This window comes from Hemicordylus capensis, chromosome 11 (genome assembly GCF_027244095.1).
Source record: "Hemicordylus capensis ecotype Gifberg chromosome 11, rHemCap1.1.pri, whole genome shotgun sequence".
Classification (NCBI taxonomy): Eukaryota; Metazoa; Chordata; class Lepidosauria; order Squamata; family Cordylidae; genus Hemicordylus; species Hemicordylus capensis.
In genome coordinates, this window is record NC_069667.1 from 7,961,108 (window position 1) to 7,984,958 (window position 23,851).

Here is a 23,851-nt window from a genome sequence, read left to right on the forward strand (position 1 = left end):
CACAAAAGGGGCTGCACGCCTCATTTCTGAGAAAATTCCAGCCAGTGCCATGTTCACAGCATAGCCGGGAATGTGGCTCCCTGTCTTTTAAACCAGGGAGAGCTTCTCCCGGCCGTGCTGCAAATGTGGCACTGGCCAGAATTTTCTCGGAAATGGGGTGCGCGGCCCTGCTTGAGAGTGAAACCACTCCCCCTGCATCTGATGGGAGACACTGCATCTGACGGCAGACACAGGGGCCATGGCTGGGGGGCCGCTGGGGGCAGGCTGAACCGGGGCTGCCACTGGCTATTCTTGGTCCTTCTAGTTCTGGATAGTCCACACTGACTGGCAGTGGTTCTCCAAGGTTTCAGGCAGGAGTCTTTCCCAGTCCTACCTGGAGATGCTGCCAGGGAGTAAACCTGGGGCCTTCTGCATGCAAAGCATGTGGGAGGGAGTGGGAGGGTGGGCTCACCACTTGCCTCCAATACAGGGTGGATGTCTTTGGCTGGATCTGCTTATCAGTGATGTAACATCATTTTACTCTGATGCATGTAACACTGAAAAGTGTGCAGGAGCAAGAAAGATTTTGAGTTATAAAGTCACCCAGTTAATTAAAAAGAATAAATATTCAACTAAACTGACAATTTTGCTATCCCTCCTTTTTTTTGCCTAGTGCCACAATTAAGATAAAGAGTTCCACTTTATCTTTTTAAAAGCGTCATAAAAACCCAGTAAATTAAAACTCAGAAATTGATCTTTCAACAAACTGGCATGTTTTTATCTCGAGAAGGGAAAATTGCAACTAGAGCTGAAGAAAATGGGATATTCAGGTTCTTTAATATGGTTCATGTTCTGAACTTTTAAAAAATGAACCCCTAGAATAGATTCATATTCAAATTAAACTAGGAGACATCACACACCTTGTTTGTTCGGAGTTTTAACAAACATGAGGGATGTATTTAGTTCTTTTTTAGCAGGCTTAAAACCCAATAGATTTTGTTCTTTTTGTATTCCACAAGTTGCAAAACACACTCCAGTACCCAATAGCCAATATGCAGCTACCCTTCCATATGCTCAGCTGGAGGTGTTGTTTTGTTCTCTTTTTTTCTTCTTTTAAGTATGCTAGAACTGAAGTAATCATCCTGCATTTGGGGTTTTTTTCACTGAAAAATGCTGAAATTGAGCTCTCCTGTGTGTGCATACAAAGATCAGAGACAGCTCTGCAGTTTGAAGCATATGTTTGCGGGCTATGTCTGTGTATAGAAGCAAAGGAGCAAAAGTGGGACAATAATCCACAGATGCCAATTATTTTTCTTTTTAAGTGTGCTTCATACAATGCACTTTTGTTCAAGTAAGCAGCCCCGACCATCCTCAGGTATGCACTCATGTGGACAAATGTAAAGTGTGTTAGTCAATAATAATATTAATTAATTAATTAATAGGCAATATGGCCAACATATCTTTAAGGTGGCTTTAAAAAAGCTGTCACTGTCCCAGGATTGCTGATTGGCATATCTTCGACGTTTGCCAAAAGACAATGGTCAAAGTCGGGAGGGTTTATAGGTCCATGCCTATTTTGCATGTGGAATGTCCCAGATTCAATCCCTGGTATCTCCAGTTAAGAGGATGTCTAGAAGGAAGGCTGAGAGACACCCTAGCTTGAAACCCTGCTACCAGATGAAGAGGCACCTATCAAAGTGGTGATTCTCTTATAGCGGCGGAGAAACCAACGGGCTTTATTCAACCCCAGCATCACTTCCCTCATAGTGGCTGTTGCTGGTGGCTCCTGTTTGGGTCCCCCCCCTCCTAGATTCTAGGCCTTTTTGGGAGAAGGGACCATCTTCTAGATCTCTTGTGACACACAATTTGGGAATTGCCTTGCTAACTGAACAAAGAGGTGCCTTTCAAACTGGTGATTCTCTTATGTTTAGCAGCGGGGCAGCAACCGGCCCTCTCCAGCCCCAGCACAGCCTTCCTCCAGTGGCTAGCGCTGGTGTCGTGGTGGTGCATCTTTTTAGACTGTGAGCCCTTTGGGGACAGGGGGCCATCTTATTATTTTATTGTGTCTCTATGCAAACTGCTTTTGAGAACTATTTGTTGAAAAGTGATATATAAGTAATAGTAGTAATAACAACAACATTATTTATTTATTTATTTAGATATACCACCCTTTGTCCTAAGACCCCAAAGCAGTTAACAGCAAGATAAAAACATGAAAACAAGAGAAAAACAGCTGATTATTTAAACAGAGCAAGGGACAGCTCATTGGCCAGAAGGCTGAATAAAAAGGGTGTTCTTCACTGAAGATCTGCTGACAGAGAAGACAATACTCTGGACCAATAGAGTCCAGTATCTTCTATATTCAGTTTAGTATTGTCAGCTGATGTTCACATACAGTGAGGGAAATAAGTATTTGATCCCCTGCTGATTTTGTCCGTTTGCCCTCTGACACAGAAATGACCAGGCTATAATTGGAATGGTAGGTTTATTGTAGCTGTGAGAGACAGAATAACAACAAACAAACCCTCAAAAGCCCAGTGCCCAAAAGTCAGCGATGGATTTGCATTGTAGTGAGGGAAATAAGTATTCGATCCCTTCACAAAAGATGTCTTAGTACTTGGTGGCAAAACCCTTGTTGGCAATCACAGAGGTCAGACGTTTCTTGTAGTTGGCCACCAGGTTTGCACACAACCCAGGAGGGATGTTGTCCCACTCCTCTTTGCAGATCCTCTCCAAGTCAGAAAGGTTTCGAGGCTGATGTTTGGCAACCCGAACCTTCAGCTCCCTCCACAGATTTTCTATGGGATTAAGGTCTGGAGACTGGCTGGGCCACTCCAGGACCTTCATGTGCTTCTTCTTGAGCCACTCCTTTGTTGCCTTGGCTGTGTGTTTTGGGTCATTGTCATGCTGGAATACCCATCCACGACCCATTCTCAATGCCCTGGCTGAGGGAAGGAGGTGCTCACCCAAGATCTGACGGTACATGGTCCCGTCCATCGTCCCTTCGATGCGGTGAAGGTGTCCTGTCCCCTTAGCAGAAAAACACCCCCAAAGCATAATATGTCCACCTCCATGTTTGACGGTGGGGATGGTGTTCTTGGGCTCATAGGCAGCATTCCTCCTCCTCCACACACAGCGAGTTGAGTTGATGCCAAAGAGCTCGATTTTGGTCTCATCTGACCACAACACTTTCGCCCAGTTCTCCTCTGGATCATTCAGATGTGCATTGGCAAACTGCAGACGGGCCTGTACATGTGCTGCCTTGAGCAGGGGAACCTTGCGGGCACTGCAAGATTTCAGTCCTTCACGGCGTAGTGTGTTACCAATTGTTTTCTTGGTGACTATGGTTCCAGCTGCCCTGAGATCATTGATAAGTTCCCCCCGTGTAGTTCTGGGCTGCTTTCTCACCGTTCTCATGATCATTGCAACTCCATGAGGTGAGATCTTGCATGGAGCCCCAGACTGAGGGAGATTGACAGTTATTTTGTGTTTCTTCCATTTGCAAGTTATCGTGCCAACTGTAGTCACCTTCTCACCAAGCTGCTTGGCAATAGTCTTGTAGCTCAGTCCAGCCTTGTGCAGGTCTACAACCTTGTCCCTGACATCCTTTGACAGCTCTTTGGTCTTGGGCATGGTGGTGAGTTTGGAAGCTGAGTGATTGCTTGCTTCTATGGACAGGTGTCTTTTATACAGGTACTGTAACAAGCTAGAATTAGGAGCACTCCCTTACAGAGGGTGTTCCTCATCTCAGCTCGTTACCTGCATATAGTGAAAAGACACCAGGGAGCCTGAAATCTTGCTGGTTGATAGGGGATCGAATACTTATTTCCCTCACTACAATGCAAATCCATCGCTGACTTTTGGGCACTGGGCTTTTGAGGGTTTGTTTGTTGTTATTCTGTCTCTCACAGCTACAATAAACCTACCATTCCAATTATAGCCTGGTCATTTCTGTGTCAGAGGGCAAACGGACAAAATCAGTAGGGGATCAAATACTTATTTCCCTCACTGTATCTGCCCATGTGGATGCATTCCTGCAGCCAGCCAGAATGGCTTGCATGGACAGGAACCAGTGTTGTGTGAACCTTCCTTGTGTCATGCCAATGGATGGCTGAGAGGGGCATACACCCTCCTCCCACCTGGTGGTTTGCTGACACACCATTGAAAATTGGGAGTTGTGCACAGCTCCCAAAGCTCTTGTCCTACCCAGTTTTTGGTGATGTGAACAGCCCTAACGAAGAGTAAACCCAATCAAAGAACAGAGTAAAGGGCTGGGGGCAGTGGTCCCTCTAATTTTTTTCATCTCTGTGCGGAATGAGTTTTGTTCTGGGCAGCAGTTTCAAGGCAGTGTGTGTGCACCATGTGCATTCAGAATGGGGCCTTCCTGATTCAACCTGAGCAGGATCTAAAATGAACTGAGCAGACATCCAAAAACTTGTGAATGTGCACATGTCTTAGAGGGAACAGTGGCAGGGGGAGAGAAATCCTTTCATCCTTACTGCAGACACATTTGCACATATGGGGATTAATCCACATAATAAGCAGGGGAAAGGTAATGTAGAGTCCAGCTGCTGAACCTCGGGGCCTATTTTCAGAGCTGTTCCTACAAAGGAAACCCTGATGCGGCATGCCCAACCATTAGTTCTGTGGGTCTCATTGCTAGCAAGTCAATTCCTCCACCAGGAGAACTCCCCAGACTTTTATTGGCCATCATCTGCCTGCAGAAGGTGAGCTTCGGCTTTTCAATTCTACTGCAATTACAGCCCCGCGGGAAGGAGAATTAGCTGAAAGAGTGGATGGGGTAACCACTGAATTTGCAATCAGTGCATATGGTTCTTCCTGCTACAGTCCAGCCTAATTGCTGGGGATACCTTTAAAGGGGATATGTGCAGCATGCTGTTTCCCGAATTAAGCATGCAGACCTGATCAGCATAGCTAAAATAAAAGGGCTCGCTTGTCTGTATCAGCATGAAATCAATGCTTGAGGACTCACAAATGTGCTGTTCGCTGTACTGTCTTGTCAGATCCATAAACCTCAAGCAAATGGAGAAATGGAGGGGGGGAAACCATTGTTGGGAGAAGCAGAGCTCTTGCTAGGGAGAAAACAACTCAGTGTTGCCAAAGCGATATAGGCTTGGTTTTGAATATACTAGGACTAAGAGAATGAAAGTGACCTGGGTTGCTGGCAGGGGTGGAGCCACCATTGTGTGGGGGAGGGAGGGTTCAAAGAACATGGGTCACCATCAGATGCCCAGGGGGCGTGGTCACACTTGCAAACAGGGCCGTGCCCCCTATTTGCAAGTAAATTACAGCCAGTGCCACATTTGCAATGGAGGCTGAGAGCGCCTTTCCTTGCTTGTAAGGGCAGGGAGACACATTCCTGGCCAGGCTGGGAACCCAGCGCTGAAGCTTCTCAAAAATGGAGCTTCATGGAGAGAATGTATGCTATTCTCCAATAGGCAGTTTTTGAAGCAGAGTGCTATCGCCTTGGTTTTCCATGAGTGTATGTGCTCTATACACCCATATAGCCATATAGGGCATGATAGTAGCCCGGAGATGAGTAAAGGGACCCAACAGCTGGAAATGAGTTTATTTAATTATTTATCAGATTTATGTACCGCCCAAACTTTCATCTTTGAGTTGCACATCAAATAACAGGTGGCATACTGTCTCACACCTTAATAATCATGCACATGTGCTCATGCAGGAGTTCCAGAACTTGGATCCCCAGATGATCTTGACTACAACTCCCATCATCTCCAGGCATTGTGGTTGGGGGTGATAGGCATTGTAGTCCAACAACATCTGGGAACCCTACAGTATTGACAAGATACAAGATATAGCTCACTGGTAGACAGTGTTCCCTCTAACAGGGATTCCCAGAATCCCCAGCTGCAATGGCCTTGGCTTGGGGATTATGGGGATTGTAGTCAATGACATCTGGGAATCCTTGTTAGAGGGAACACTGGTGGTAGAGCATTTCCTTTGCATGCAGAAGGTCCCAGGTATGCCTTACCATCTCCAGGTAGGGCTGGGAAAGACCCTGGATCCTGGAACCTTGGAGAGCCGCTGCCAGTCCGTGTACACAGTGCTGAGCTAGATGGACCAATGGGCTGACTTGGTATAAGGCAGCTTCCTATGTTTCTTTCCATGCCTTCTCAGAGATTTAAATTCCTGATACCACAGGGAAGGAGCGGAATCCGGCAAAGACAAATCTAGCAACTTGCTAAAGCCACATTTTCAAGTCATTCGCCAAAGACAAAAATCTGGGACAGCACAGAGTGAGATTTAGCACTGGGATAGGGGCAACTGGTGCATGCATAAGCAGCACTATAGTAAACACAATGGGACTTAGGTTAGATGAAACATTTAAGATCTAAGATCAGGCTTTATATCGGCATTAAATCTCCTGGTCCCTGTCTTACAAAATATAGTTGGAAGGTTTTTGTTTTGTTTTGTTTTGTTTGCCACTCTGGGAATATATGTTTCTTTTTTCTCCTCTCTCTTTTTCACTTAACATCCAGTTTGAAGAAGAGTTCTGTGGAACTCAAAACCCTGCTCATTACTTTGCGATGTTTAGTTAATCCTAGGACATCCCTATGGTGTATTTGGGTTTTTCTAATTGGTTGGAATGGCTACATAAGGTAATAAGTATTATTATGCTGATATGCAGGGAATTGACTTGCCTAGCAAGCATGCAGTTGCCGGTTCGAATCCCCGCTGGTACTATATTGGGCAGCAGCAATATAGGAAGATGCTGAAAGGCATCATCTCATACAGCGCAGGAGGAGGCAATGGTAAAGCCCTCCTGTATTCTACCAAAGAAAACCACAGGACTCTGTGGGCGCCAGGAGTTAAAATCAACATGGTGGTGCAACTTGGTTTTACTTTATGCAGTTTGGAAGCTAAGGCTGGAAGGACAACTGGTCTTGAGATGGTGAGCACCAACTGCTCCCTTTGCTAAGCAGGGTTGGCTTGGGTTTGTATTTGGATGAGTGACTACATGTGAGTGCTGTAAGATTAGGGCAATAGCTCAGTGGAAGAGGATCTCTATGCATGCATGCAGAAGGTGCCTTGGAGAGCTGCTGCCAGTCATTGTAGACAATCCTGAGCTAGATGGACCAAGGGCCTGACTCAGTCTATGGCAGCTTCCTATATTCCTGTGCTGAAAGGGAGCAACATGCCTCCTCAGGCCAGTTTGTGAGCTCACGGCAGATGCAAGAGTCAAACAAGAGGAATCTCAATTTGCAGCTCCATCTTTTAGCCACTACACTGCACTGGCTTCACAAATATACTGGCAGCAGACTAGGGATAATGAGAATGAATTAAAATAATCTAAAGATGTGAAGAACTTGTGCAGACACCATATAACCTGGAGTTTGTCTCCAGTTCAAGGACACATCTAAGATTTATTCAGATAATAGGCCTTTTCAAGCATTCTCTGCTGCCCGGTGTCTTAATTACTGCTCCTCTAAAACTTGGCTTAATTGAGTAATGGTGTTGCTGTGGGTCTGGCAAACTGACATTTAAAATGCTCACATGGTACAGTGTTCAAGTGCCTAAGGGTGATCTATCAAGCATGTCTTCTGGAGTATCTGTCAGAATTAATGGGGTTGGTTTACTCACAGATGAGTCATTTCAGCACTCACTGTTTATGTAGGCAGGGCATATTTTAATATAGCCACACAGTTCTCTAGGTATAATACTATAGTGATATGCAACACATCCTCTTTAATAACTCCAGTGTGGGAGAAACTTGCATGTGATGGATTTGTAATATGCAGAATAAGTGGCAAGCAAGACATCACAAAGATTTGTATCTTCCTTCTAATTATTTCCCGGAGACTCCTATACACTCTGCATTGCATCGTTGTTTACACATACTTGGACACTTCTGTCTAATTGGGTACAAATAGACATTTGTTGTTGTTGTTGTTGTTTTAAAAAAAAAACCCTGCAGATTTATTTTCCATCCTATTCCTTAGGGATGTTTGTGTTCCCTGTCTTGCAACGAAGAAAGGCAGAATGAGAGGAAACCACTAATTAAAGCCCCTCCCCTACTGGAATCGGGAATTGACTAATTAAGGATAAGAGCATTGGCAGTGCCATGGCCACCCTGAACCAGAAGCAGTTCGGGCCGGGGGTCCCTAGATGGGTCCTCAGATGATGTTGGACTACAACTCCCATCATCCCCAGCCACAGCAGCCAAACGTTGATAGGAGTTTTAGTCCAATGCTTGGGGACCCAAGTTTGAAAACAGAAGTCTGAGGCAGAAACCTTGTAGTTAAAGGCATAGTAGCTCTGAAATGAAGAGTGTTTTAGACATCTGTACTGTACATGTAAGAAGCCACCTAATGGCACAGCAGGGAAATGGCTTGATTACCAAGCCAGAGGTTGACGTGTGTGTGTGTGTGTATAATCAAATGTACATGCGATTTGTATTATATAGGTAAAAACTATTAGAGCAGTGAAACAGAGGATAATTGAACACAAGAGCTGTATAAGAAGAGGTATAATACAGGCACCTCGGGTTAGACATTTTAAAGAACATGAACTTAGTGCGGAAGATATAAGGTTTTGATGTATTGAGAAAAACAAGGGATACAGTGGTAATATTAATAAATGGCTTCTTAAAAGAGAACTGTTCTGGATCCACAGCTTCAAAACTTGGACCCCTATGGGACTGAATGAGGATATAGATTGGGGAGTTATGATATGAGACCTTGGCATGATATGATCTTTTCTTTCTGCTTGGTATGCTCTGATGTCGATGTATTGTGGACTTAGATATTTTGTATAGACTTTTAGGAATCATCCTCATGGCAGACAGGAACTTACGTTTTTGCAGAATTGGGTCCTTTAAGAGTTATCTGGGAGTATCAACCCAAAGCAGCTGGGGTTGATTTGCTCTTTTTGCTATATATTCTTCATTGGAGATCATTATGTGTACTTACCACTATCTAAAGAAGGCAAGGTAGAAAGGCTTATAATACAAGATTGCTCTTTACTTTGATACTGTTATTGTACATATGTTTGGACAGTTTAAAGATGGATTGTAAGAATTAATTTATTTTTTAGTGTTTTCATGATTTGGTATTCTTGTAGTGATGCTTTGGAGGATGAATTTGCATGAGTTCTGTTATATTTCACTGGATTGATTATTGTGATTTTATGTAGCTTTTGGATCAGAATTGAATAAAAACAAATCTAAAATTATATCAAGTTATTGGATATATAGTGAAAATAAATACCTGTCTTTCACATTTAAGATACATTACAATTCATGTAACAGTATACAGTGGGTGGCTTGTTTTGATACTCCCGTAAATGTAAGAAGCCACCGAATAGTGCAGCAGGGAAATGGCTTGATTACTAAGCCAGAGGTTGCTGGTTTGAATCCCCACTGGTATGTTTCCTAGACTATGGGACGCCTCATGTTTTGCTGGGAATCATCCATGTGATTGTGTGCAGTTCACTCATATACATGTTTCCTGTGCTAATGCAACTCTGTTGTGCAAGTGCTTCATTAGGCAAGATTGTTCCTAGACTTGGAATGAGTGTGTCTCCAGAGGTGCACCTAGGTACTTTTGGAGCCTGGACCTAAAGGCCTTTGGAAGCCCCCTCCCCTGCAAATTAAGCATCATCATGCTCTGCTGGGTGACCACACCACCTGGGACAGACTAAAGAGGATTTGGGGGTCCCCAAGGGCTGTGGAGGTCTTGAGGAGTGCCTCTGTGTTCTTTCCAAATATATTCTGAAGATTCGGGGGGGGGGGATGAGGTGGGAAATTCTGAGAATTTTCTGCTGAGCTTCAAAATATTAGGAACATAGGAAGCTGCCTTATACTGAGTCAGACCATTAGTCCATCCAGCTTGATATTGTCTGCACAGGCTGGCAGCATCATCTCTAAGGTTGCAGGCAGGAGGCTCTTTCAGACCTATCTTGGAGGAGCCAGGGAGGGAACTAGGAACCTTCTGCATGCAAGCAGGTAGGTGTTCTTCCCAAAGCAGCCCCATCCCCTAATGGAATCTCTTACAGTGTTCACACATTTAGTCTCCAATTCAAATGCAAACTAGGGAGGACACTGCTTATCAGAGGGGACAATTCATGCTTGCTACCACAAGACCAGTTCTCCTCCTTGAATATTCACCAAATATTTATCACACTATCCTTTCCAGAAATGATGTTTTCTGGAATAAGAAATAAACTCCAAACAGTCTTATCTTCAAGTTCCTTAGAGAAAAGGAAAATAGAAAACTGTTAGAGGGAATCATCCTGCCCAAAACTGATATTTACATTTGAACCAATTGAGGTGGAGAGCTTTAGATTAGCCTTTATGATTTATAAGTCTTTCTCTGTATACTACCAAAGCATGTCCTTCAAACAAGTGGAGAGATCTCTGGTTTCTCTAATGATATCTCTCTGTCCCCAGGGCACCAAAACAAAAATTCCTAAGGAGCTCTTTTGTTCTGCTAAAATCAGGCACCATAAGTGTCTGGGACAACTTGGAACTGCAAATTAACCAAGTTCTGAGTCTAGGCCTCAAGGCTCAGTTCAGGCTTTTCTTCTCTGCTCTTCCCAAAATATTAATTTTGTTTCTTAAATAGGCTCTATCAGCCACTTATGCAGCTTACAAAAGAGATGGTCTCTGTTGATTTCCCCTCCCCCACAGGCAAAATATGCTCTTTAGGTATTCTGGTGCTCTGACTTCTCTGATAATGCCATTTCCTCAAAAGGAACAGCCTTCTGGATTTAAGATGACCCCTTGATTTCTAACACTTTAAAAAACCTGGGGGGAAACCTAGTCTTGGATTCAGGTAAATACGGTATATTCAAGCCAGCTGTTGACATCTCTGCAGTGTTCCATACATATGTTTCTGCTCTCTCCTGCACTTGTATGCTGGGCTTTTCCTCCAGCAGTAAGATTTCCATAAATGTGATAGGTGTCCTATTGGATAGCTCACAACTCTTTTGCTTCTGTGTATTATGTGATCTTTTGTTGTTTTAGGCAGAAGGAAGCCACCCTTTTCAGTGTCATTCTGTTCTCTGTGTCCTGTGACATTTTCTTGTGTGGGACCCATCTGCAAGCTCCCCACTGTCAAACTTCAAGCATCCATCCTGTTTGCTTTGTATTTATTGTAACAAATAATTGCTGGTAAACTGCATTAGCCTGGGGCTATTTTTTTGCCTCTCTGTATGTTTCACCACCTGTTTGGCTCTTATTTTTTTTTAAATGCTGCATTCCTGAGCAGATGCCAACCTGTTCCTGCTGCTTCTAAACTTTTATCCCAATGTGTTAGATGCTGTTTCAACTTCCCAAGTGTGTGCATGTTTACAAGATTCTTTCTATCCCACTAAAAGAAAGGTAATAAGCTGAAGAAGGAGGTGTTCCTGAGACAGAAATTCTATTGCATCACACCCAAATGCCTCCAAAGCGATTTCTGCATTGGTGAAATTCTTTCTATTGACTATGACAACCTTCTCCCAGGTAGGAGGGTGGCCCATGGGGCACAGACCCTGAATGGATGGTTCAGAGCCCCAAATCTCATCAGCCATCCCCATCCTAAATGACCACTTCCAGAATGGAAGCACAGAAGTGGAGGTACCTGCAAAGAGCAGGGGAGAGAGCTCCTAGCCTCGCCTACCTCTCTGCTGCTTCCACCTTCATTTATGCTGCATTTTAACAATGGAGACATATGTAATTATTCTTGGCCACCTAATGGCGCAGCGGGGAAGTGACTTGCCTAGGGAGCAAGACTTTGCTGGTTTGAATCCCCACTGGTCTGTTTCCCAGACTATGGGCAACTCCTATATTGGGCAGCAGTGATATAGGAAGGTGTTGAAAGGCATCATCTCCTACTGTGCGGGAGATGGCAATGGTGGCAACCCCTTCTGTATTCTACCAAAGAAAAACCAGGGCTCTGTGGTCGCCAGGAATCGACACTGACTCAACGGCACACTGACTCAATCATATCCCCCAAGAATAATTAAAGTTAAACTACTAAAGTTGGGGGCTGTGGGCCAGGTGCCTGGAATTTTTAAGTACCTAACAATCCCCTCCTCTCTGGTCCCCCATGACTTCACCTCATCCTGTTCAGAACTTGATTGCCCAAAATAAAACATATAATCAGATCTCTTGTCACTCTTACCTGACAAATCCTTACATGGACTCAGATCCAGCATAAATAACTTGTGTTTAACTTCAGGGCTTGTGTTTAACTTCAGGGCTCTTCAAGTCTTGACGTCCACCCTGACCTCAATCTTGTATCTCTCCTGCTGACCTTCACATACTCAAAAATGGGGAAAGGAGGGGGAAACTCCCAAGGTGTTGATAAATTTATTCAATATGTTTTTATTGAGACACTTTCATTAAATTAGTTCAATGCTGGCTTACATGTTTCGAGCTGATGCTCTTCTTCTAATTCTTGGGTAGATAAAATTAACTGCAATGTTGGTTTCTGCAATTATTGCCCTGCACCACCAAGACTATGTATATCTTTCTTTTCTGGTTGATAGTTCCATAGAAACAAACATTGCAATTCATTTTATCTACCCAAGAATTAGAAGAAGTGCATCGGCTCGAAATAACACAAGGTAACATTGATCTAATTTAATGAATATGTATCAATAAAAACATATCAAATAAATCCATCAGCACATTGGGAGTTTCCCCTCCTTTTCCCATTTTTATTTTGCTGGCTGGTGCTGCATCACTTCTCTCTCCCACTCCTTTCTTCTGTTTCTGGACCTTCACCAACTGCCACCATCTTGAGCCAACTGAAGGTCTTCCACTCAGATGACTCCACCCTTTCTCCCATGCTGACCCTTATGCCACCACTCTTACTTTGGCCCTCCCTTTCCATCAAAATCTGCAAAGACTGAGCCACACCCAGAATGGCCCCTTGGGAGCCACACTGCTGTGTTCTCAAATCCATTACTAGAAATGAGAATAGGCTTTGGTACTGTTACAGACCTGGACTTCCATCAGCCTACGTTTCAAAAGAATTCAGCTCTCCATTCTGAAGAGAAACTTTAAAAATACCCAGAGAGCTATTTAATGAGACTAATCCTGGCTATATGATTAAGGAGAACAATGGAAGAAATTGAGGATGGAAAGGTCAACTGTAAGGAGAAATTACTGGCTTTGCTTGCTGTTCTGTCTCCTATAGTTTGCTGCTCAGAACCAATTGACATAGATAGATAGATAGATAGATAGATAGATAGATAGATAATTTATTTATTTATTTCAGGAATATAACATCTATTTAAATTGCATGGTAAGCTCAGAGCTGCAAATCCCCTAGATGGAGAACATATCTCAGTGAAAGTCTTACGTTCCCGGAGGCCCTTTCTCCTGATGTGTCCTCCCCTGAGAAACTCAAGAGAGCAAAGTCTGTTCTACAGCAGGCCTGCTCAGATTCTGCCCTCCTGCAGATGTTGGCCTACAGCTCCCATAATCCCTGGTTATTGGCCACTGGGGATTGGCTAGGGATTATGGGAGTTGTAGTCCAGAAACAGCTGGTGGGGGCAAAGTTGAGCAGGCGTGTTCTACAGACTTGAATGAAGGTTGCAAACAGTGGTTTGAGTGGCAAATCTGTTGTGGGATTCCACTTACTGCATGTTGTTGAGACAATCTCCCTTAAGACAAGGAGTAAAGCGAGCTACAGAGCTTCAGGCTGATAGCCAGAAAATTCTAATGTATTGGGCTGTGCAATGTGATCAATGCATATGAGAGTCAAGAAAACAGATCTCCTGGGTTGTGGCACCCACCCACCCCAGCTGGATTGCTCTCTCTAGAAAAGCCTGCTTGGCATTCATTGTGCCTGGGCAGCAGGCAAAGGCATTCCTGTTCAACTGGGCTTCCCAGCACGTTTTATAGTGTTGAAGGGGAGTGTGATAGGAGGCAGGGAGATCTATTTATCTGTCCCAGCTGCAGTGGAAGTAGACAGGTAAGGGAGCACTGCTAATTAATATTGTCTGGAGACAGGGTGTTAAAGTTCCAAATCAAGTAGCTTATTTGAGAAGTCCATCAGGGGAGATCAGTAAGACCTCATTGTTAGCTAAATGCAGGAAGAAGGAACTCTCTCTCTCTCTCTCTCTCTCCTCTCTCTCAGATGAGAGAATGAAATGTGAGTCTAACAAAAGGGAATCGGAGTAGAGAAAGCACAGTCAGAGGGGGGATGTCCTTACTGGCTAGCTCTACCCCGAATGCCCCTAGTGGCCAGTAGGGTTGCGGGGGCTAAGACCCATCAGGAGCTGCATCTCCAACATGTAGTGAGCTTTAACACTACTCATGGCTGTTACTGACCTTGTATTTATGGATTTTACTGACCTGGCTCTTGTTTCTGTGGTCTGTCATTGCTTGTCTTATTCTTTGATATATCATTAAATGGTAATTGGTTTCTTGCCTTCCAAGAAGACAAGTTGAAATGCACATTTTGTACCACACTAGACTTCTGTCTTCTGAGGACCAGTTCGAATCTTTGCCTTTACTGGCATGCTTTGCTTTTTTGTGCTGCTCCTGCTTGCCTTCTGTTGTCCATGAGAAACCCTTTCTTCATGTTTTGCCACTGAAATCAGGTGTGCACAGCACTGAACAAGGTTGTTCACACAACCGAGTGGGCGGGGCAGTGGGCAGAGGGGGGGGGAAGGCTGGCTTCACTCAACTTGCCCCCAGATGAGTACTGTCTTGTTGGGAGCATGGACCACACTTCCAAAGAATCCGCACTGTGTGCTGCAGCACGGAGCGCCGGAGGCTGGGATGACACATCCCATCTGCCAGAGCAGTGTTCCCTCTAACAGGGATTCCCAGATGATGTGACTACAACTCCCAGAATCCCCAAACAAAGGCCATTGCAGCTGGGGATTCTGGGAGTTGTAGTCAACAACATCTGGGAATCCTGTTAGAGGGGACACTGCGTCAGAGATCCCACAATGCACCACAAGACACACACAATGTATTAGTTATTTTATTATTTATTTATCCGGTTTATATACCGCCCTTCCAAAATGGCCCAGGGTGGTTTGCAACAAGATAAAAACAACTAAAACAAGTTATCAGTTAAAATCAAAACTATAAAAACAGAATAAAACCAATTAAACAATTCAAACAGCTAAAAAACCCTGGAAAACCAGGGCAATCATTTAAAACAGTTTTTCAGTCATTTAAAAACCCTGAAAAGCCAGACCAAACAAATAGGTTTTAAGGACTCTCCTGAAGGCCAATCATGAACTCAGATTACGGATTTCTGCCCGGAGTGCATTCCATCACCCAGGAGCAGCAACAGAGAAGGCAGGCGAACTGGTGGTAACTGGAGACGGACCTCCTCAGATGACCTTGTATTAAGGGATTTCCACAGGAGACGGGCTCAAAGCACCCATATTTGTGTCCATAGCCCCAGTGAACACATGAAACTGGAGCATGGTGGCTAAGAGCCAGGCTTCAGAGTGGGGCTAAGCAGCGCTGCCCCACAGGATCGGGACCGATCCTGGTGGTTCTCATGTGCAGCCTATTTCAGGCTGGGCTCCTCTTGTGTGGGTTAGGGTGTGCGTGAGAATAGCCTCATTGGCTTGCTTCTTGTGAGGTCGTGAGGCTACTTCCCTCTCGCTCCCTAGAACACTTTTTTAACTCCTAAAAAAGGAATGGTGTGTGTTCTTAGTTTTGAAGGTGACATTTAGTTGAAATGATTTTTTTTTTAAGATGAAAAGTGAGGGGGATGGCTTGACAATAGATTGAACATTTGATTCCCTGATTAATGCATCTGTCACTTGCATTTTAACCGTGGAAGGAAGGAAGGCTCTGGAAATAGATGCTGTAATCAACCCTTTGTTGGTTCAGCTTTACACATCCCAGACTGCTTTAGCAACTAAAGGATCTGATACTGTCTCTGCATAAGTGTCGCCTTAAAGTGTAAGTGCACTTCTATACTCACTTCCATGTTAGCAATCCAGCCCCAGCACAGCATCCCTCCAGTGGCTGTTGTTGGTGTCTATCTTATGTTTCTTTTTTAGATTGTGAGCCCTTTGGGGACAGGGAGCCATTTTATTTATATCTATGAAAACTGCTTTGGAAGCTTTTGTTGGAAAATGGTATATAAATATTTGTCATATTGGTATTTATGATTAAGATAGCAGCCTGTGGCTACAACATCTCTCTCTCTCTTTCTCTCAGGGGCAGAGCCACCATTGGGCAAATGGGTTCAAAGAACCTGGGCTGCCACCAATCAGGGGCCTCAGGGGGGCATTATTTCAGTCCCAAGCAGGGCCACACGGCCTCATTTGGAACCAAAATCGGTCTCTGCTGCATTGGCAGCGTGGCTGGAGTAACTCTCCCTGCCTTAAAGCAGTCTGATGTCAGATGCGGGGGTGTGGCTATCCGATCCCCTGAGTCTGACATCAGATCCATGGGGCAGGGCCAGGGGGCCGCGCCGGTGGCTGCACACGGACCACTGCCAGCCTCCCTTTGCTTCTTTGTGCTCTCGCTCTCTCCCCCCCCCTCAGTTATCTGAAATAAAATAACTCATTACGTTAAAACACATCTTCTGTGATGGTGGAAGGAAGGAAAGCTCCATCTGTTGCTTCTAGCAGTAAGCATCTGTATCAGTGTTATTAATCTGCAAGTTTTTTCACCATGGCCTCTTGCCTTAGAAGTTGGGAGGAGAATGATGATAGCTGAGTGCTCTTAGAAAAGTAGAATGGAGTCCAATCGGCCTACAAAGGACTAGATTTTTCTATTACACTCCCCACCCCCCGTAGTGTACAATTTCTTTTGGCAGAGCAAGTGATATCATTTTCTCATAAAGATACCTTAGATAAATTACCGAAATGAAAGGCAGCATTGTGGGATATTGTGCTTTTCTTCTGTTTTGCTCATCCCATTGAGATGTCTGTAATCATAGATGAAAGTGTTTTTTTAAAAAAAATACTCCATATGCTTGAAAGCAGTAGCAGGTTTCAGACCGTCTGGGAGGAATTGCTCCTTCATCTCTGCTGACTTGTCAGTCGGCTGCGATGAATTTTGGTGCTTCCGTAGCCTCACTGGCCCCAGATTCCCAGAAGTCCCTCTAAGAGACTAGCCAGAGACTGGGCAATTGCTTCTGTACGCTCTCACACTGCACAGATCAAGACTGGAAAGCTCTTGTGTGTACTGATATCACCCCTATTTTTGCACCAGGGGTCATTTCGCCAAATTACATACTGCAAAAGCTTTGCTTTGCTTGGTGTACATTGTACTCATTTCTTCTGCAATAGCTAGTTCTTAGATGTCTGTCTGTTATATACACAGCACAGGTGACTGTAGCAACTCATTTCAACAATACTGAATGTTATAACTTAGCACTTTATTCGCCCACTAAATAAGCAGATGTAAAAATGTACCAGAAAAGTAGGCTCTGTCTATCTATGAGATGAGAGCTGGTCTTGTGGTAGCAAGCATGACTTGTCCCCTTAGCTAAGCAGGGTCTGCCCCGATCGCATATGAATGGGGGACTAGAAGTATGAGCACTGGAAGATATTCCCCTCAGGGGATGGAGCTGCTCTGGGAAGAGCAGAAGGTTCCAAGTTCCCTCCCTCGCAGTGTCTCCAAGATCGGGCTGAGAGAGATTCCTGCCTGCAACCTTGGAGAAGCCTCTGCCAGTCTGTGAAGACAATACTGAGCTAGATAGACCAGTGGTCTGACTCAGTAGATGGCAAGTATCTGTCTATCCATCTATCGTCTGTGTCTCTGTGTATTTTTTATATATATATATATATATATATATATATATATATATATATATATATGGAGGAAGGACTCATGGATGTCACCTACTTTTCTGGACAGAATCCAAAAGAACCCAGATTGATGTAATTACAAATTTGTGTTAATAACAACAATTATTATTAAATAACCAAAGAAGCAGACAATTCATTCAAATACAATAAAAAAATTAATACTCTTTATTCACAAAAATGAATAAATAGCTCAGAAATTCAATACACAAAAGCTCCAGAATTGTAATTGGTCTGCTGAGTGGTTATGTTCCAAAAATGTTTAACCGTTCGGGCCTCTGTCCTTCCTTTGCATATGCATGCAACTCTTATGTTCTCTAATGTGAGTCCCAATCTGCCTCGAGGTCAGACTGACATACCTAAGACATACATACTGACATACATGTATCAGGAGGTTATGTTTGAATATTAAGGTTTTTGTGCTTTATAATAAGGTTTTGTGTATTACTGTATTTCTGAGATTTATCCATTTTTGTAAATAGAATTTGTTTTAGGTTTTTGGCCATATTAGTACTGGTGGTCGTTGTTGACTTTGTTTTAGGGTTTTTTTGGCTATATTAGTATTTGTTGTAGTTGTTGTTATTACTCCTATTGTTGTAGTATTTGAATGAGTTATTAACTGCTTTTATGGGTATTTAAGAATAATTGTTGTTGACAAATTTGTAATTATATCAATCTGGATTCTGTTCAGAAAAGTGTGTGTGTGTGTGTGTGTGTAGAATCCCTGCCTCTTGGAATTTGAACTATTTCCCCAACTTTGACTTATGCAGGGTCTTTGTAACAGGCTTTGAACATGCATATCTGCATTATTCCTTAGAGCAAAAAAGACTCTTGGCTTATTATCAGTGTGCCTGAAGGAAGAACCTGTCTGTGGGTGAGCCAGTTCTGATCTGGAGGATCTGTAATGACTATGCAGGGTCTGTGGTGCCAAAGTTTTTCGACTCTGAGCTGTGGAATGCTCTGAGCATTTTTCGGCAAGGCAGGAGCCAGGGGACACATTTTATAATAAAGTGAAAGTCTGTTTGAAAATGTGAAGAATGACCGAGTCTCAGTGGCAGAACCCTTCTTAAATAAATAAATAAATAAATAAATAAATGCATGAAATATTTAATCTCTGTGCAGTGTAGAAATGATTGCATACGCTCCAGCTATCCCCGTTCACCAAGAACAGCCTCCATTTTCTGCTGCCCCCTATTTTTGGCCATTGAAGGGTGCCTTAGTAACAAAATGTTAGTATGAGCTCCTAAAGTTGCCATTTGTCAGGTTTCCGCCCTGAGCTCCAAAAGGTGAAGCATTGTACTGGGGCATCAGCGGAGCAATGCCGAGCCAGGTAAGACTTTCCTCCCTCCTGTTAAAGCTACCACTCTCCGCCCCTCTGGATTTGCATGAAATGCTTCATGGACATCCCAAGCACCAAGCTTCTGCAAAGGGTTCTGTTTCACTCCATATGTGTTGCTTCACATCTTCATCGGGATTATGCAGTTGCATTCAAGCTGGTGCCATTACTGATGTCAACGTTTCATTTGCAGATCTGAAAGGATTGTTCCATCATCCAGACCTCACACTCTGGGACAGCACTTCCTCTTGCGGTACACCTTTCAGAGTTGAGGGGAAATGCTTAAGAGATTCCTTGGGCCTGTAACTTGGTAAGTTTCCCTGAACTGTTAATGAGTTTGTACAGTTCTGTAAAGTGTAAGAGACCTATTGGGGGGGGAGTCAAGTAAATACTAGGTGTATGCTGCTGCACCCCAAAATCAGGAGTGTAGGGGGTTGGTGGCTCAGGGAAAGGCTGCTGCCACTGCCCCCCCCCCACTTTCGCATGCACCCACCATGCCTCTTGCACCAACAGGTGAGGCCAGCAGTGGGAAGGCGGGATGTGCTTTGTGTTGGGATTTTTCGATAGACATGGAGGTGAGTCTCACGATCAGTGAGATTCGCCGTAAGAGGGTTTGCGGGGAGATTGGGCTTAGCCCGCTCTCTCCACAGACAATCAAGCAGGCAGCCCTGGGATCGCCAACATGACTGCCGGCTCTGTCATGGGGCATTCTGGAGAGACTCCCGAGCGGCTGCTTGCAGCCTCCCGGTTGGGGGTCTGCTCATGTGTTGCCGCATGCTGCGGCAACACGTGAGCAAAAAGAGGAGGTTAATGGAGTGCTTGGCATCCGCACCAGTTCGAGAAGAGGCTTAGCACAGAGAGGAGCTCTGTTCGTGAGCTCCTCTCTTTACCTTTGAAAAACATGCTTGCACTTCGCCCGGCTGTTGCGGGGTGAGGAGGGCTCGGGCAGCTGGGAGGGCGGTTTTCGGCTGCGGTGGCGGCAGCCGCGGAGGCCCTTATTCCTTTGGGGGGGTGCGGGGAAGGGGAAGTCGGGCAGCTGGGAGGGCGGGAGGGCAAATTTGGGCCCCTTCCCTTCCTAGCGCCCGTTATTCAACGGGCTAAAATTTACTTGTTCCTATATAATGTGACATCGAAGGATTTTTTGATTCACAAGACATAGCGCTTTCTACTTTGAGTCCAAAGGAAGTCCAAGAGCATCTGCTTTTATGCAGAGGATCCCAGGTCCATTTCCTGGCATCTCCAGGTAGGAATGAGAAAGAAAGACTCCTGCCTGAAACCTTGGATAGCTGCTGCCAGTCATTGTAGACAAGACTGAGCTAGGTGGACCAAGAGTCTTACTCAGTTGGAGGCAGCTTCCTATGTAAGCATTCTAGGTCTATTCCATAAGTAGGAGAGAGAGAGATATTTCCATATGGGGGGAAAAGCCCCTTTAATATATATTAATTCCCATTGAAAGCAGTGGAGTGGTGTGCTTGGTCATAACATTTATGATTACTGAATTTTAATGTGTACTGTGAATCTCTCCGGTATTTTGTTACCTGCCTTGGAGATATTTTTTAGTGAAAAGTTCTAATGAATAGAATACTTTTGTAGGCTTGTAACTTTGTTTCCATCAATGAGATGTCAGATTTTGTTGTAACTTGGAGAAAGTGAGCAGGTAGATACTAAGTGATTTAAAGAATCTATCTGGAAGCTAAGGAAGGAGACCAGGCTGGTCCGGCTTTCATATTCTCAGGTTTTCAAACCATCCAGCTATCTGGCCTGCATGTTTGAGGTCAAGAAACATACTAAGTTAATTGACACACACAATGGTACAGTAAAGCATCATTCCTAAAAGGATAGCTTAGGTACCAAAAAGGGAAACTAGACAGATCAAGGGATTGACCCTCCTGTGTGGAAAGGCCAAAGATGTCAGGACTTTGTGGTTTAGGAAATGCATAGATGACTAAGTGGGTACAACACATATGCGTGTTTTCCAATTAAATTAAGTTTATTACAGTCCGAGACCAGAAAATAAGCAGAAAGAGAAACAAGGCGGTGTGTGTGTGTGTGTGCAAATTTACTGTTCAGAAAAACCAAGACAGCTTATAGCTTACATCACATCCATTTATAATATTACGGATACACTAAATCAATACCCAGAGACCAACACTTCCCCAGGGAATCGAATTGCAGATTTAACCATCTGACTCCTAATGGAGCAGACCCCAGAGCAAGGTTTTGCAACATTAAGAGTAATGTCCATGTCTAAAAGAAGGTATAAAATGTATTTGACCTGCCTGGAATTATTATTTTTTAAAATGTGGTTATAAAAGGAAAATGAATGTATCTATAAAAATGGCAGTGTAATATCACATAGTCCACAGTTTCAACTTACCCCATCTGGCAGGGGCAAATCCGATCTGCATAAGGAATTTGGAGCTATTTCCTTTCCAGTACAGCTGATGGCAGCACATTAAGCCATGCTAAGGTGAAAGCTCTCCAATACTTCAGTGGTACAAGATTGTAAAGACACTTTGCTGGGGGGAAAACTTTACTAAGGTTCCCGATGACGGGAGACCAGACTCCTGTCCCTTTGCAAATCCATATCCCAAATGTGGTGCTTTTATGGTCCTCTGTGCCTAGAACCAGGAAGGCTGGTGTGTGGGGGGGGGGGAGAATACTCAACTCCAGTTTCCCTCTAAAACTCTCATCCAGCCTGAATTGAAGCTGTCAACCAGGGTTAAAGGGGCCAGTCCCATAGGGCAAAATGTTAGTTTGACCCTGAAAATGACCTTATTTAAACAGGCTCGTGCCTCTGAGACCGACCCCGACTCCATACAGAGAGCAGCAATGGGGACAGAGTGTGGCACTCTGAAGATAGCTTTCAAAAACATTGATAGGATCACCTCCGGTGGGGGGGGGGGGAGAAAATCTTTATAAACACAGGACTGTGATCCATACAACAGTTAAACCACTACCTTACCCTGGAGCACTCTAACTGCAGAAGGAATAATAAACGGCCCTCCAGTTGAAAAATAGAACCGGAGGACTGCTGCTACGCTTCTTTGGGCCGTCTCCATAAATGTGCAATCTGGGCTCTCCAAGAGCCAGGGGTGTAACTATAATAGGGCAAGGGGAGACCATTGTCTCCCCCCCCCCCCCGAGGCAGGTCATATGACTGACTCCCCCAGCCGCACACCCGCCCAGGCTTCCTTCAGTTGTATTCATCCTCCAAAATTGATGTGAGTGTTAAGACCTGGAGCTACCAGAACAGCATTTCTTTCTCTAGTACCATTCAATGACTTGCATCATCCACAATTTACAAAACCTTTTTAAAAATAATTTAGGATGATGTTCCATTGTTGCACATAGGTGTTTGTTTGTGTATGTATGTATATATATATAAAAATATAAATTTTACTGTCCTTTTTGTTACCACTATTCAGCCTCATTTAAGATTTCTTTACTTCATGAGCTGAACTTCAGTGATGGGACGGGGGGGGCACATTTTAAATCTTGTCTCTGGGCCCACTCCAACCTTGCTACACCCCTGCCAAAAGCCAGAGGCCTGGAAAACAATTCCCAGATATTTATTTTATTTACTTATCTGTCATATTTTTATACCGCCTGATATGTGCACCTCTAGGTTGTGTGTACATTCCTAGGCGGTGATGTATGACTCTGGGCCAGTCATGTATCCCTCAGCCTAACCTACCTCACAGGGTTGTTATGAGGATAAAAAATAAGCATGTATACTTCTCTGAGATCCTCGGAGGAAGAGCGGGATATAAATGGAAAAAAATTAAAAAATAGATAAATAATAACCTGCTCTATGTCACGGCCACCTATCTGCTATCTATGTCTAGTTAGACTCTTTGTAAAGATCATGACTTTGTAGAATAATTGATAGTCAACTTTCCCTCTGAGCAACAGGTGGCAAAAGCCGCAAAACTGAGAATAGCAGTATCATCTGCGTATCACAGGGCAGGAATTGGCCTGTTCACAAATCTTGGAGGGTGAAAGCTAGGGTCAGTAAGAGCCTGGACCATTGAGTTGATAAAATAATTAACTGGGAAAGGAGCCAATGCACAGCCCTGATCAATTTCAGGCTCAAACTAACATTTTGCCATTTGGGACTGGCCCGTTTAACCCTGGTTGACAGCTTCCATTCAGGCTGGTTGAGAGTTTTAGAGGAGAAACTCTGGAGATGTGGACTCTCACCCCCAGCCCTGCTATCTCTGGGCTAGTCTAAGGAAATCCTTTTAGGAAGGAACTAAGCATGACAGATGGCCCTGGCCATGACATGGCCCTGGCCCTCGCATGACAGATGGCCCTGCGGATTACAAGGTACCCTTAGATGCATGTTTTCATGTAATCTGTGAATGAGCACAAGTAACCAGCAGTCTATTGTAGAGGCTTCCAGCTTCTCCCACACTCTGTCCCTGGGTATGGAGTCACAAGCTGATTTGAAGTCAACAAATGGAGTATATAAAGCTCTCTGAGGCTTAGAACTATATTTTTTGGCCAAGTGCTGTAATAGTAGACACTGGTCTGTAGTGGACCTACCCACCCTAAAACCTGCCTGTTCTTCGACCAAGATGTTATAATGGTCTAGCCAATCCCACAACGTCCGGCAAAGGTGCCTTGCATAAAGCTTGCCAACTATACTTAACAAGCTAACTGGCCAACAGTTGGCAGGATCTGATTTTATTCCCTTTTTATATATGTGGATAATAGTTGTAAGGCCCCTGTCTTTGGGGATCTGCATAGATTGGTCAATGTAGG

General features: G+C 44.2%; 1 protein-coding gene across 20 annotated transcripts in view; it reads left to right on the forward strand.

Moving 5' to 3' along the window:
• Nucleotides 1-23,851, forward strand: part of TENM1 (teneurin transmembrane protein 1) — a 1,198,498-nt gene that overhangs the window by 160,118 nt on the left and 1,014,529 nt on the right. For 18 of the 20 annotated variants that reach the window (XM_053273541.1, XM_053273531.1, XM_053273550.1 and 15 more), the window contains one exon: nucleotides 19,278-19,394. The gene's annotated coding sequence lies outside the window, so the exon portion shown is untranslated. Of the gene's footprint in view, nucleotides 1-8,904; nucleotides 8,954-9,013; nucleotides 9,035-19,277; nucleotides 19,395-23,851 lie in introns of those variants that run through there. The other 2 variants (XM_053273539.1, XM_053273542.1) reach the window with 2 other exon arrangements.